A 15,095-nucleotide genomic window follows, 5' to 3' on the forward strand; every position below is an offset into this window, starting at 1 on the left:
TGGGGAAGGAAAAGCAATGGAGCTAAGTTGTGCTCATATTTGTTTGGCCCTTACCATCAAGTGGCATTAGATTTGCATTGTGCATTTAGAATCTGGAGCTAAGGGGCAGTGACCTTCTAGATGGTCCAGAAACTGAGAGTGGAACCCACAGGTTCAGGAGAGGGCTGTCTCCCATGGAAAGGAAGGAGGGAAGGGAGAAAGCAACACAAAAGAGAAAAAGGCAAAACCCCCTTGGTGAAATAGAAGGGAAAGCAAAGCACCACGCTGGAAGGAGCCTGGGTTCAAATCCCACTTCCACCCTATAAGCACTGTGTGTGCCTTTGGCCAATCACTGAGTTTTAGTTGCTTCCTCCATAAAATACTTGCCTCAAATTGTTGTTAGAAAGACGGGCATTCATGAAAGTGCAAAAATATAGTACTTAGCTTGCAGTAAGTTCTCAACATATGTTAGCTGAATTTTAATGGGACCTATAGGTCTGAGGTGTGGGCACCTAGGTTCATTCACTCTTTCTTTACATAAACATTTGCTTAGTATCTTCCATGGACCAGGCAGAGCAGTAACTGATGCAGCATAAGCCACAAAATCATCGATCCTAAGATGCCCATATACTCCAGAGAGTGCTGAGTACTAGCCCAGGATAATCTCATAAAAAGGACTTTATACATTTTTATTGCCATTAGGCTTTACTTAATCACTATCTTCCCAGGTATATTTTTTTATTCCATAGGCTAGAGACCATAGCTTACAGCCCACTATGTCACCACCTTGAGCCTCTGGTCTGCATGTAATGTATAATACACCCTTGATAAAAATGGACAGACTCCCTTCTATTAACTCCAGCCCCAAAACAGAGACATAGCTTCTGGCCAAGGAACCCAGATGACTTAAAATCCCTTATGAGGCACCTGTATACCCAGCTACAGGGGAGACTGAGGTGGGAGGAGCACCTGAGCCCAGGAGTTCGAGGCTGTGGTGAGCTAGGATCACACCACTGCACTCCAGCCTCAGTGACAAAATGAAATGTCATCTCTAAAATAAAAAGATCCCTCATGAACGGCTCTTTCTTTGGAGGATGGCCTCTCCCATTTTGACCAAGTTCATTTCCCTGCAGTCAACCCACAGAAGCCCAGAACCAGTCCTGCTATCTCCAGAGAAGACGGCGTGGAGGTCAACTGAAGTTCAGAATCCTCATGTTCTCTCAGAGGGGATCAAGACTGAGGACAAAGCCTAGGTTTTAGAAGTCAGGGTCCACCATTTCAGAAGGGACTTGAGCTGCATGGGTTTGAGAGCCTTTGAGTTCTCTGAACATGCACCACCTGTGCCTTAGAGCAATTCCCTGAGAGATACTCGTGAGCTTTGTCAACAACCAAGCTGGGCTGGAGAGGATCTAAAATTCTCCTCTGCCTTGAGAGAGGAAAAGAGGTGCTTTGGAGGGCAGAAGGGATGACTGTGAGGGAGGGAGGTCCCTGGTAAGAACAGAGTGCACCTCACTACAGGACAACATCAAAACCAGGCACCTGTGGCTGCTGGACTCCGAGGACTAAGAGCTCTATGTCACTGTACATTTCCTTTTCCAGTTAAAACAAAGGATAACAAAGCTCAGGATTTCAGAAATTACAGGACATTTCAGTAGGTACTTTCTCAGTATTTCACACAATGTCTTCACTCTCTCTTACCCACACACCCTCCTTCACACACAAATGCAGCCACTAGATCCCCCCGTACAATTCCGCAAAAACTATCCTCAACCCCAAATCTCATAAAGCATGAGACCTGCGTGAGAGTGTGAGACCAATGTGCACACACACATCTAAGGCACACCCACAGGCAGAACCTGGAGAGGAAATAGCCTTCAGGGGGCTCTGGTGCATTATTTCCATTTTTTTGGACAAATATATAAATAATAAAATCATAATAAAAACTCCATTACAGTTCACCTGCTGACAGAGAATGACTCATCCCTGTAATTCCTCTTTCCTTTCCTAAGAGGGTCCATAGATCACTGAACAGATTAAATGTCCTCCTCTGTGATGGAGCATTTGCACAGCTGAGGACTAACTGTGCACTGAAATGCCAGCCCTGCCAAGTGGCCAGCTACAATGGTGAGAAAGCACATGGGCCTGTGGTCAGATGCCTGGGTTCAAATCCTGTCTCTGCCATTTCCACCTTCCTTAACGTTAGATAAAGCACTTGGCCTCTGTTCCCTGGGGTAGGAAATAGGAGTAAGATCTTGCCTCCTGAGGATTCAATGAGGTCATCTTTGTCAGTGCAAGTCTACCGCATGCTAAAAAAACTAACCTTCTAATGCTTTCCCTGTGCCTCTGAATAGTAACATTATCAACCTGGGGTCCTTTACTTGATTTCAACAGTTCTCCTTAAAACTGTAGTATTTCTGTTATTTGCTTAAAGCAACCAAAGATGAATTCTTTTGAATTATGTCAAACAGCTAAAGACACCCTAGGACTTCTGAAAGTTTAATCTAAGAAGATTAAAAGACTTTGAAATCAACCTGGCACGGTGGCTCACACCTGCAATCCCAGCACTTTGGGAGACCAAGTAAGGTGGAGCACAAGGTCAGGGGTTCAAAACCAGCCTGACCAACATGGTGAAACCCCATCTCTACTATAAATACAAAAAATCAGCTGGGCATGGCAGCAAGTGCCTGAAATCCCAGCTACTTAGGAGGCTGAGGCAGAAAAATTGCTTGAATACGGGAGGTGGAGGTTGCAGTGAGCTGAGATCATACCACTGCACACCAGCCTGGGTGACAGAGTGAGATTCTATCTCAAAAAAAAAAAAAAGACTCTGAAATTGTATTGATCTAGATAATAATTCCTAATACTTGTATAGAAACTTTGCTTTTAAGACAGCTGCTCATGTCATAGGTCCTCAAGACCCACAGTGAGGAGGGAAAGGTTTAGGCAGCCAAGCCAGAGAACTCACTCTACCCAGTCAGTGCCCCTAACAGACTGCAGAATCTGTCCCAGGGTGTCTGAGCCAGGGCAGAGTCGAGTCTGTCTCCTAGATTCATTCTGACTCCAGTAGACAATGCTTGCGGCAGGTGGATGGACTGCATTGGCCTTGTTTGGGCACTGCAGTGTCCTGTAGCACGTGGGTCTACAGTGCTGCCCATCTCTGGGCACCAGCAGCTACAGTGCAGCAGGTTTGCTCACAGAAGGAGCCTGGAACACACCACCTACTGCCCTGTGGCTTCAGACATCCACACACTTGCCAGACAACTCCCATGTGTCACTCTGAGTTCTTCTCCTTTAAATTCTACAACTCCCCCCACAACCCTGCCACACATGCCCTTTCTGTCTCTGTCTTTTCAGAAATGGAATCTTGGATTAAGAATATGTTTAAGGCTTTTGATGGAAATATCCCAATTGCTTCTCCTAACTATCAGTGTATGATTCTATCTGTCTCATACTCTCACCAGGACTGAGTGCCATTTGTGTGTGTTGGGGAAATGGAGTAGAAGTTGAAGAATCTTAATGAGGGTGCCAGCAGGGAACACAGCTGGGTGTGGCTTTCTGAACCCAGAGAGGAACATGGAAATGGAGACAGGAACATGATCTCCTGACATGAAAGGACAAGATGTCAACAAAGTGCTGCATTTTTCTAGACCGATGATGTTATAAATGTAATTTGATGTAGAATTGCTGCTTTCAACTACAAGGATCATCATTTCAGAATCAAAAGCTGTATGTATTGCTCAAATAATTATAATAATTGTAATTTGGTGAAACCTAGATTATTCTCCTGGATTGGAGAGTTGGGGAGTGTGTACATGGGCTGAAAATAGCAAAATACATTCCCCTCCAGCTTCTCTGTCCCCCAAGCAGAGAATGATCACACTGGGGAAGTTGAGGCAATGCTGTTGTTTTCAAGTTTCTCTTCCTTTTGCTCTGTCTTTCAGGACCTTTTAATAGAGAAACATTTTGATTAGCTAGAAAGTGAAGAGATGTGTTTTCTGGTGATGTAATTGGCTGGTTAATCAAGCACTTATTTTATTATTTAATATATGCTGATAACATGTTTGTGCTATGTCAGATGCTGTGCTAATCACATTGCAAATATTAACCCATTTCAGCCTCATAGAAGACCTATGAATAGGTCCTGTCATATCCTATTTTAAAAAAGGTAAATCCAGGTACCTCTGTTTAGCTAGTTAATCAGAGGCCACATGGCACATAAGAGTGAGTTGGGAGTTAAACCCAGTCTCCCAGACCCATGGCCCATGTGCTTAACATGATTCACAGGGCTTTGGCTAAGATGTTTTCTTTTAGTATAAAATCATGTTATTGGAAAGCTTTAAAAAATTTTATATATGCTTCAGGTAGCGGAGTAGGATGAGGAGAACAGAATGTGGGTGGCATGGCTTGAGAATCCCATAAGATGCTGAAGTCCCTCTGATGAATTCTGGGTCTCCATGAACGGGCCTGTAAATTTGCCAAAAATAGGTTCAGGAACCTGGGGAAGGCATGCCCTAAGACAAGAACCCCACCCCTCCCACCGAATTTTTTTTTTTTTCTATTTTCTTCTAAACTGCAACTGTCAATTTTCTTTTGGAAAGGGACCAGGTTTTTAAGTCAGAAACATCTCCCAAAATTCCTGATCCGCTAACATACTGACATTAACTAGGTAACCTTACACAGCTTACTTATCTTTTGCAAAAATCTTCACTTTTCTCTTTAAAATAGGTTGTTGCAGTTTTGGTTTATTTGTTTGCTTTTGGATTACAGATGTGAGCCACCATGCCCCACTAGTTGTTACAGTTTTAATGATTAAAGATATGTTGACTTTTCCTGCAAAGGTCCAAACAGTAAATGTAAGGTTCTGCAGACCGAGTGGTAAAATCGAGGGTATCATGTCAGTATTATTAACATAACAAGAGAGAAAACAAGTTTGTTGTTCACAAACTAGTTCACAAAATATTAAATAATATATACTAAAATAATAGTAATTGTGTATCATTTATAAAAACACATGTTAACAATAAGAACATTGAGTTATTTGCAAGGGGGATTGCATGTCCTTGAATTGCGGTTTCAAAGTGAGTTTTATCTGCCATCAAGCCAGTTGCAAATGTTCATCTTAACGTTGACAGGCTATACAAAATCAGGTAAAGGGTTATATTTGGTCTTCAGGCCTAGTTTGCTGGTACCTGATCTAAATTAACTTCTAGCACACAATAGATAATTGACATGTACCTGTTACCGTTTCCCTGAAGTAAGCTGTTAACGCTGGTTTGCTGGACCTCACTTAAACAAATGGCAGCCCTATGAGAGGAGGGATGGTTTGAAACACATTCTAAGACTCCCTTCTCAGTGATCAAGTCCCATACCTGGCTCCAATACTCTGTGATGTGGGTTTTTAAAAGTATACCTGTGTCTCACTTTCTCTCTTCTAGAAAATGAAGACTAAAGTGTTCTTCAGGTTCCTATAACTCTGCCAGGCTAATGGTAAGAAGTGGGAATGGTACTGGAAATGCAAAGAGGAGGACAAATTGTGTTAAAGTAAGTATCTGTTGAGAAAGCATTTGCAAACTGCTTACCTAATAGATTTGTATCCACAATATATAAAGAACTCTCAAAATTCAACAATACAAATACAAATAACCCAATGTTTAAAATAAGCAAAAGATTTGAACAGACACATTACTGAATAAACTATACAGAATGACAAGGAAGCACTTGAAAAAGCATTCAGTTTCCTAACATTAGGAAAATGCAAATTGAAATGTCAATGAGATATTGCTGCAAACCTATCAGAAAAGCTAAAATTAAAAACAAATGAAACAAGTGCAAAAAACTAACAAATGTTGTGGAAGATGCAGAGAGCTGAAGCTCTCATATCTTTCTGATGGGATTAGAAATTGGTACAGCCACTGTGGACAACAGTTTATCAGTTTCTCATAAAGTTAAACAAATGCTTACCATGTGACCCAGCCAATACATTACCTATCTATCCAAGACAAAGGGAAACTGATGTTTACACAAACATTTGAAAATGAATAATTATAGTACTTTTATTTATATATGTCTCAAACAGGAAGGAACTCTATGTCCATCAGCCAGTGAATGGTTAAACTGACATGTCCACACAACTGAACAGCACTCAGCAATAAAAATGAACAAATAATTGATACAAGCAATGACATGGATGAAATGGAAATACATTTTACTAAATGAAAGAAGCTAGACTCAATAGCCTGAATATTATGTGAGTCCATTCATATGGAATTCTGGAATAGGCAAAATTGTAGAGACAAAACAGAAAACTCACAGTGTTTGCTGCGGACTAGGATTGGAGGAGGGATTGATCAGAAAAGGGTGGCAGAGATTTTCTAGATCTTGACTGTGGTGGTAGTTACATGACAGTGTGCGTTTTTCCAAACTCACAGAACTATACACAATAAAGTGTGAATTTTACTGCATGTAAGTTTAACCTCAATTAACTTGACTCCAAATAAAGTAAACACATATCATGTAGTGATGACAGGCTCTGTCAGGAAGAGTGATGGGGACATTGGGTCTGGGTAACTTGGAGAATGCAAGCCGTCAGTCTAAACATTTCTTCTGGAAGAGCATTTATCTGCTCACCTCTTTTCTTCTCTTGGCCCTATTCCTCTTTACTGACCCTCAGTCCCAGCTCTGCAGAACAACTCCAGATTACCTGTATGCAGTGCTACCTGACACCTCAATCCCCTTCTAGGGTTTGGGCCACTTGGAAGAGAGGCCTCCCCATACCTGCCCCAAGCCCCAGAAAGGGATCCTTTGTGTCTAGGGAGAGGAGAACCAGATTACAGATTGAGCTGGCCAGTGTGAATCACAGTGTCTCCCAGAAGATGTAGGTGATGGAAATGGAAGTCAGTGCATAAAAGTCACAGAAAGCATGAGGTCATTTCCTGTCTAGGCCAGGGGTCTGAAGAGCCCAGCTGATATTTGAGCTACATTTTGTAGACCTACATGGAATTATTTGAACTAAGATCAATAAACATCTACATTTCCAATGAAATGACTGCCTGAGAACCAAGCCAGGAGGGCTTTCTCACCATGATGGCAACCCTTCCAACAGAGGAGTTGAGAGAGTGGGAATGGTCTGGAATAGCTTTGGGGAGCCCCACTCTGCCTCCAGGAAGCTGAAGAAACTATTCATTTTGTGTGTGTGTGTGTGTGTGTGTGTGTGTGTGTCAGAGTCTCCTCTGTCACCCATGCTGGAGTCCAGTGGTGCAATCTCTGCTCACTGAAACTTCCACCTCCCCGATTGAAGTGATTCTCCAGCCTCAATCACAAAGTAGCTGGGATTACAGGCATGGGCCACCACACCAGGCTAGTTTTTGTATTTTTAGTAGAGATGGGTTTCACCATTTTGACCAGATTGTTCTCAAACCGCAGAGCTCAGGCAACCTGCCCATCTTGGCCTTCCAAAGTGTTGGGATTACAGGCATGGGCCACTATGCCTGTCCCCTGTAGAAACCATTGTAAGTCTGGGAGTCCAACATTTTAGGGGATGCATGGTTAACAATTAAGTGTTCAGACACAGGACATGTCCTGTTAACGTTTGAGACTAAGTCAGTCTGAGACCCTCAGAAGGAACAGGTGAGAAACTGATGATGAAGCAGGCTTCTCTAGGAGGACAGAGCTTCAGTGACAGCACTTGCCGTGGTGCTCAGGCAGTCTGCCCCAGCCCATTGCCCTACCTCTACCTCTTCCCATTCATGTCACCATAGGCCCACTCACAAATTTTTCTGTGCCTCAGGTTCCCCATTTCTAAAATGGAATTACTAAGAGCACCTCCCTCAAATAGTTTTTGTGAGAAATAAATGACTAACAAGATGAAAAGCTCTTAGAATGGCATCTGGCACATAGTAGACACTCAAGAAAAGAGCTTCTGCTGCCATTTACTGCTCAGATTTCAGATTTCAGAATCTGAAATCTGGGCAGCACTTAGGCTTTGGAAACAGCATTGTGGGAAAGGCAGGTGGAGATGGGGGCATTTTGGGAAGTGCATCCTATCTGATCTCCTTCATAGAACTCGAGGCCAAGTGTAATGAGTTTTTTTTGTAACCTGGGTTGGTGCTCCCTTGAGTTCTCCTGACCATGGGTGCCTATTCTGAGACAGAGTGACAGGACAGAGGCTGACAAAACTTCTGACCAGGAGACCCCTCTCCCTGCTCAGTGGCTTCTTGAAGCCCCAGTGCAAGCATCTGAGCTTGCTTCCATAACTCTCATTTTCTGATACACCCTCGGCCTTTTGGGAATTTATACAATCTGGTCAAAGTGAACATCAAGTCAGTTCCAGACCCCACTCGGAGGGATTGCTTGCCTTGTGTTGCAAGTATTTCAAAGTCCTCCTGAAGGCTGCATGTCCCTATACCGAAAATGAGAAAACAGAAGCAGCATCACACACACACACAGACATGGCTAAACGTGGTCTCCTGACCTCTACTTCAGTGTTCGGAAAACCCATTTGTGAATCAGTGAAGGATTACAGTCTCAGACCAATGGCCACCGCCACCCACAGCTGATGTCAATGCTACCACAACTGGCTCGTTCCTGTTCATGTCCACTGGAAAACATCAGCATGCTGGGGCCCTCTACTGTTGCTTTCCTCATCTGATCTACTTCCTTGCCTCACTACACGTCTCACTCCAATCCCTTCTGTCGAGCCCAATGGGGACTTCAGTGCCACAGCTCTAAACTGGGCTGAGACAGTATTTCCTCTTAAATTATTGCCCTAATGCACCCACAGATTTCTTGGTTCTCTTATTTCTTATTGTTGACAAGCATAACGCATATAAGAAAGATACTAAAATTAATAATGACCATCATTTATTGAGTGCTTACTGAGCATCTGCCACTAAGCTAATAACTTTTTCTATATAATCTTTCTTGAAATGACTGAGGCAGGCCGGGTACGGTGGCTCATGCCTGTGATCCCAGCACTTTGGGAGGTAGAGGTGGGCAGATCACCTGAAGTCAGGAGTTCGAGACCAGCCTAACAAACATAGAGAAACCCTGTCTCTACTAAAAGTACAAAATTAGCTAGGCGTGGTGGTGCATGCCTGTAATCTCAGCTACTCAGGAGGCTGAGGCAGGAGAATAGCTTGAACCCGGGAGGTGGAGGTTTCAGTGAGCCAGGATCTCTCCACAGCACTCCAGCCAGGGCTACAGAACTGAGGGAATGTGTTCTCATTCTGGGTCCACAAGGGGGCGTAGTTTTAACGGCAAGAACTTCCCACCACCATGCCCCCCTCCCATCTCTCTCGATCCTGGAGATTTAATGGTTTCTGTTTTAATTTTTGCACCCTGGAAAGAGTCAGAAGTCGATCACTCCAGCGGAAGTTCTAAGGAACTCCTTTCGTTGGCCAGAGGTCTTGGAGAAGGTGGGGATTCCCCCCAGGTTAAAAGTCCCCTTCTTCCACACCCCTTTGGGACTTCATGTTTGGACGCCCTTCCACGAACACTCTCTCATGGAAGCCTGTATTCCCCTCCTAAACTCCATCTCTCTCCCTCAATTTCCTTCCACCCAGTGTGGAAGCTGACTTTCTCTCTCCTGGATTTTCCCTCTGGAATCCCCTTCCACCCACTCTTTGTGAAAGTTTTCTCTCTTCTTCTCCTTTTTCCTCTTTCTCTATCTAAATAAATCACTTTTCTGCAGCACTTTTGGGGGCTGGTATTTATTTTATGAGTGCACTGTGCCATGGTCTCCTCTCCCATTCTTGAGAGAGTGATAGACCAAGAACTGGAGAAACGACCTCTCAGGGAAGCTGAGGGCTCCCCTGCCACCTGAACCCCTACAGAAGGAGACTCCATCTCAAACAAGAAAAAAAAAAAGAAATGTAGATCACTTAGCCTGCACACCTGGTGAGCTGCTCAAGCACATGTGTGTCAGCTCAGAGTCCTCATCCCCAGCGTCTGTGCTCTGCAGCTTCCTGCACCAGGCAGAGCTGCATTTCAGGTTTCTCTGTCTGATCACTCACTCCATCTTCCAGGTTAAACTGCTAATTTTTAGATGTCATCAAAATATTATATAGAACATTTTTGATCCCCAAAGAGCCCCATAATACATTTTCAAGAATGAAGGTGGTAACCTTGGGATCTTAAACAGATTTAAAATCCAGTAATTGCATTCTGACTGTACAACTTAATTGAGAGGTAAAATCATAGGACTATGATGTCCTTCTATGATTTTACCAGTTGCAAGGTTTCCAGTTGCTAAAACCCTTAGAGGGCACCTAAGCCAATGTTTTCCATCCTGAAAACAGTTTGTCCAAATGGCAACCCCAGCAGAAGTGCATGCATGTGCATGCACATGCATGCGCGTGCACACACACACACACACACAGAGTTTCAGCCATCTTTGTCTGTGGTTGTGCTTTGAATGTGTGTGTTTTACTAAATTTCATATGTCAGAACTTGAACCAAGATGATGGTATTATGAGGTGGGGCCTCTGGGACATGAGTAGTCCATGAAGGTGGTGCCTCCTGGATGGGATTCATGCCCTTACAAAAGGACTTTAGGGAGTGAATGTGTGTCCCTATGTCCCTTACACCATATGGGGACACAGAACTGTCTCTTTCCTCTCTTCCACAGTATGAGGACACCTAGATGGCATCATCTATGATCCAGAAAGCAGGCCCTTGCCAGATGATGAGTTATTTGTCATTGCCTCACTCTTGCACTTCCCAGCCTCCAGAACTGTGAAAAATCAATTTATGTTTATAAACTACCCAGTCTTGAATACTTTTGTTATAGCCACAGAAATGAATGAGGACATTCATTGTCTCTTACTTTTTCTCACAGCACCTAGTGCTTCTCCTTTGAAGCATCTTTCATAATAATTTTTATTATCATTGTTTGGAAACAGAGTCCCATTCTGTCTCACGAGCTGGAGTGCAGTGGCACAATCTTGGCTCACTGCAGCCTCCACCTCCCAGGTTCAAGTGATTCTCCTCCCTCAGCCTCCTGAGTGGCTGGGATTACAGATGCCTGCCACTGTGCCTCTTTAATTATTTGTATTTTGTAAAGATGGGGTTTCACCATATTGACCAGGCTGGTCTCAAACTCCTGACCTCAGGTGATCAGCCCACTTCAGCCCCACAAAGTGCTAGGATTACAGGCGTGAGTCACTGCACCCAGCCCCATAATGATAATTAATCACTGATTTTGTGATTCTTGGTCTTCTCTCCTAGACCGTCACCCTCTGAAGCACACACAGTGCCCATCTGGTATGCCACTTCATGCCCACCATCTAGTCTACAGACCACCATGCAAACAAACATTCAATGAATATGTGCTAAATTGATTGAAGCAGATGCGTGTCCAACGTGGAACCCCTCAGGTTGGAAAACACTGCTGTAATGCAACCTTCTCATTGTACTGATGAGAACATTGATGTTAGAGAGGGAAACCATCAGAAGTCAGCTGGCTGTAAAGTAGCAGAGTGAGGACTTGAAGCTGGAACATGTTAGCAAAATGACTGCCTTGTCCCCTTGGGGTTTATGCATGGATGGCTGAGGACTGGACTGTCTGTAAGTGTGGTTGGCCCAGACCCTACAGTCATCACAGAAGGGACTTGTTTTAAAAAGGTGGATTCCTGGACTGTACTGCAGGTCTACCGTTTTAGTCTGTTTGTGCTGCTCTAACAGGCTACCTTAGACTGGGTAATTTCTAAACAACAGAAATGTACTGCCAACAGTTCTGGAGGCTGGGAAGTCCAAGGTCAAGAGGCCAGCTTATTTGGTGTCTCATGAATACCAGCTCTCTGCTTCACTGATGGCACCTGCTAGCTGTGTTCTCAGACTGGGAAGGGGTAAATGAGCTCCCTTGGGCCTCATTTATAAGGGAAGTAATTCCATTCTGCCCTCATGATTTCCTCAACTCCTAAAGGCTCCACCTTAAAGCTATTGCACTGGGAATTAGGTCTAAACACATGAACTGGAGAAGGACAAAAACATTCAGACCTCAGCATCTACTGAATGAGAATCTCTTGGAAAAGGGGGTCAAGGATTTATAGTAGAATAAGCCTCCTGAAGTCATTCTTGTGCACATTAAGTTTTGAGAACCGGGATTCTAAGGGTTTCCTGTCTGACTCCAAGAGGTAACTAGAGACTCAGCCAACTGAGATCCTCTGCCTTGGGCCTGACTGAAGAATCACTGACCTGGGGAGTTAGCGATATAGAGTCATGTTCTTGAATGAATTATTCATTCCATTAGCCTTTCCTGTGAGCCAGCATGTCAGCAGGGCCCCATCCTTGGCCCTCTTTGCATTTTCTGCAATATCTCCAGGCAATCTCCTCCACACCTGGCTCCACCATTTGTTGACTGTGAATCCAGTCTGGCCCCCAACACCTGAAAATGCAGCTGCCTGTGGCTGTATGACTTTCTAAAACATGGCCACAGACTCTTTGCCATTCTTCCCATCAGAAGGAATACAGTTCAATAAAGTGAAGCTACATTACTTCTGAAGCTAGGCCATAAGAGGCATGTGGCTTTCCCCTGGTTCACTGATGAAGCTCCCTCTTACAATCTAACTCCCTTGCTGTAAGGAGCCCAAGGCATGTGGAGAGGCCACATGCACATGCTCCAGTGGGCAGTCCCTGCTGGGCCCAGCCTCAAGTAAGCTCATTCCTGATCCTAGACACATGAGTGAAGAAGCCTCTGGGTGACTCCTGTGAGTTACTCTCAGCTTCAAGTATTCCCAGATTTGGTGGGAAGAGACAAGTTATCCCTGCTGAGTATCATCCAAATTTATGACCCACAGATTCCATGACCATAATGAAATATCAGTTTTATTTCTCCAAATTTTGGGATGGTTTATCAGGCAGGATTAGTAACTAAAACCAGATACAACTAAATGGTGCAAAGAAAGCTAAAATGTGACAAGTAAAAATGATACTGCCTCCTCTGTCCTGGCAGATGCCCCACTCTGGAGATTGCCACCATCCACTGAGTGTCAGTGAGGGTTGTACTTGGGTTGCAAGTAACAAAAATCCTCCATGTGATATCTTGAAGGACTAGGACTAGGGCTGAGTATTGTTGCATATTATTTTTTCTTTTGTTTTTGAGACAGAGTCCAATTCTATCACCCAGGCTGGAGTGCAGTGGCATGATCTCGGTTCACTACAAGCTCCACCTCCCAGGTTCAAACGATTCTCCTACCTCAGTCTCCCAAGCAGTTGGGGTTACAGGCATCTGTCAAAATGCTCTGCTAATTTTCATATTTTTAGTAGAGACAGTGTTTCACCATGTTGGCCAGGCTGGCCTTGAACTCCCGACCTCAAGTGATCCACCCGCCTTCAGCCTCCCAAAGTGCTAGGATTACAGGTGTGAGCCACTGAGCCCAGCTATTGTTGCACATTTTCTTTCACCAAACAAACAAAAGATCCCCAGACAAGAGGCTGTTGGCATTGATTCCAATGCTCAAGCATGCCTTCAGGGATAGAAGAGCTTCCTATCTTGTAACCCCATATTTCTCATGCTGATCTTGCCATAGCAGATGGATGCTACCTCTCCAATACCACGTGCATGTTTAAAACAAAAATCATTCTGTTGCAAGAAAGAAGTAAGAGATGGATGCTAGGGGACAGTATAATTAGAAATGCCACTGCTTGCTCTCAAGGAAAACAGAAATGCAAGCTTCTCCTTCTCCTCTTGCCCCTGACTGATATGGTTGTGATCTACCTATTTCACCTTCTTTGAAACTCATCTACTTTTTAGGCTTCTGCCACTTCCTTAGGTCAGAGCCCTGGCAGCTCTTAGATGACTGAAATTATGGTCTCGTTGCTTCTTGTCTGGACATACGGCCACAAGGCTGCCTGAGGTGTGTGTCCAGCATGCAAATCTGCCAACACTCACCATGTAAAATTCTCCGAGAGCTTCTAACTGCTCTCAAAACAGAGCCAGACTCTGGCTCACAGGGGTCTGCTGGCTTGGGGAGGTGCCAGACACACTAAGCTCACACAGCACACTCTGTTCTCAGTGAAAGCCCAGGGAACCTGACCCCAGATGAGGTCTCACTACACCCAGTTGTTACTATATTATAGCACTGCCTAAATGTGGAGAAATAACTGGAAATTTGTCAGGCCCACACCAAAGAGCAGATTCGCTGAGGCGAGGAACTATGTCATGTCCACCTGCATGTCTCCAGCACTTAGCACAGTATCTGGCACACAGTAGATGCTCAGAAAGTTTCTTTCTGAATGAAGGAAGGCAGGGAGGATTGCACATCTCCTTCAGGGTCTGTCCATTGAACAGGAAATAGAGCCTAATAAGCAAGTAACTGCAAAGGTGCAAAGTGATGACTGATTTTAAGGGAGACCTAATAGGGATAAGGGGAAGGGATGAGGGCAGCACAGGGCCAATGGCAAAGGCCTCCTGTGGGGGCAGCCCTTCCACTACCCACCCTCACTCCTCCACTGCCTTGAGGAGAGCTGTACACATTAGAAAGGAGAGGATTCAGGTGCTGGAGAGCCTTCCAGGGAACTTGTGGTCCATATGCAAAGCCGGGTGGTGGGTCTTCTAGAGGGAATGATGGGTGTTCCATTAACTGATGTGTGTGGAACACAGGTGAAATAGATATGGCAGGACACTTCAAATATTCACTTGTGGTTTTCATTCCCTATAGATTCCCATTTTCCCCATTTCAAACCTGAAGTAAGGCCCTCAATGTTTTCTTACCTCAAGAACTGCTGCCTTAGGGAACATTAGAAGTTGCTGAAGGTCTGGCTTCTTGGAAATCAAACTTAAATCCATTTACATGAAAAAGGGGGACAGGAGTCTGCTTCTGAGAACACCAGAAATAAAAGGATGAAAAGGGTTTCCAGGGCTGGCCATCAGCTGGCACTATGAAGAATGAAAGCCATCTGCTCAAGAAGTGGCCATGGAAATGTGGGTCCCCCTGGTTTATGGATTGAATAATGTCCCTCAAATATTCATACTCACCAGAAAACTCAGAATTTGATCTTATCTGGAAGTAGGATCTTTGCACATGTAATTGGTTAAACAAGTTAAGATGAAATCATGTAGAAAGGCATGGAACAGTTTCTCTGAGTCTCCAGTAGGAACAAACTCTTTCAACATCTTC

The 15,095-nt window shown here is 44.2% G+C and overlaps 1 long non-coding RNA gene across 1 annotated transcript; it reads left to right on the top strand.

Annotated features, from left to right (window-relative positions):
- Positions 1-3,451: 3,451 nt before the first annotated feature.
- LOC135271608 (uncharacterized) lies at positions 3,452-6,566 on the top strand. Its single transcript, XR_010339727.1, has 3 exons — positions 3,452-3,705; positions 5,415-5,520; positions 6,056-6,566. It is a non-coding gene; the product is annotated as an uncharacterized LOC135271608 (long non-coding RNA).
- Positions 6,567-15,095: the final 8,529 nt, after the last annotated feature.

This window comes from Aotus nancymaae, unplaced genomic scaffold, assembly GCF_030222135.1.
Source record: "Aotus nancymaae isolate 86718 unplaced genomic scaffold, 86718_ANA_hifiasm-v0.15.2.pri h1tg000087l, whole genome shotgun sequence".
Taxonomy (NCBI): Eukaryota; Metazoa; Chordata; class Mammalia; order Primates; family Aotidae; genus Aotus; species Aotus nancymaae.